Consider the following 796-nt stretch of genomic DNA (forward strand, 5'->3'; position numbering starts at 1 on the left):
AAACTTTTTAAAAACTTGTAATATTGTTAGAAAATGTCTCAATATCAACAAAATTTATTTTAATAACATCAATAATAATAACTTAATTAATAATAATTCATTAAGTTGCGAGGCGGAAGATCTGCAGTGACGCTAGATTGGGGTTTTTTACATTAATCTCATTTCAAACAAATTATCAACAATAATACCCGTAATGGTGAATCTTGCCTGACTGCATATCTAAAAAAAGTTGTGGAAATTATTTGTCAGAAAATGAAAATAATTATCTGGCAAATGGTTTCTTCTTCTTTTGCCGGGTCAAATAATGATAATAAAATAAGTGAAGTGAAGTGTGTCAATTTATGATTTTTACAATAAAAAGAATTTACAAAAAAAAGTCTAAAAAAATCGTGCGCGAATGTGAATTGGTAGCACTGCATTCCCAAAAATTACAACCCCCAATCTTAAACTCAGCGAAGCAGGACAATTTCAAATTCTAAGTTGTATTAATGCAATAATTGGTTCATTAGAAACCCTTAATCGATTTTTTAATCGCTATTTTGTTTTTTAATTAGCGCTGGTGACGATTACATTACCAAAATTCAAAAACACCAACCTGACACAACAAAGACTATTTCATAAAAACAAATAAATAAACCAAATAATTTTTTAACACTCATACCACTGATTTGCATTCTTCTACACTGACGACTGACGTTTGTTTCCTTTATTATTTTATTATTATTTTTGGCGTTGAAAAATAAAGGGGGTATTTAAAATTTTAACAGGAAAGATACATACAGAATAGCATCGAAAT

The sequence above is a fragment of the Tribolium madens genome, unplaced genomic scaffold (assembly GCF_015345945.1).
Source record: "Tribolium madens isolate multiple individuals breed KSU strain unplaced genomic scaffold, Tmad_KSU_1.1 Scaffold_7;HRSCAF=85;Tcas5.2_LG10, whole genome shotgun sequence".
NCBI lineage: Eukaryota > Metazoa > Arthropoda > Insecta > Coleoptera > Tenebrionidae > Tribolium > Tribolium madens.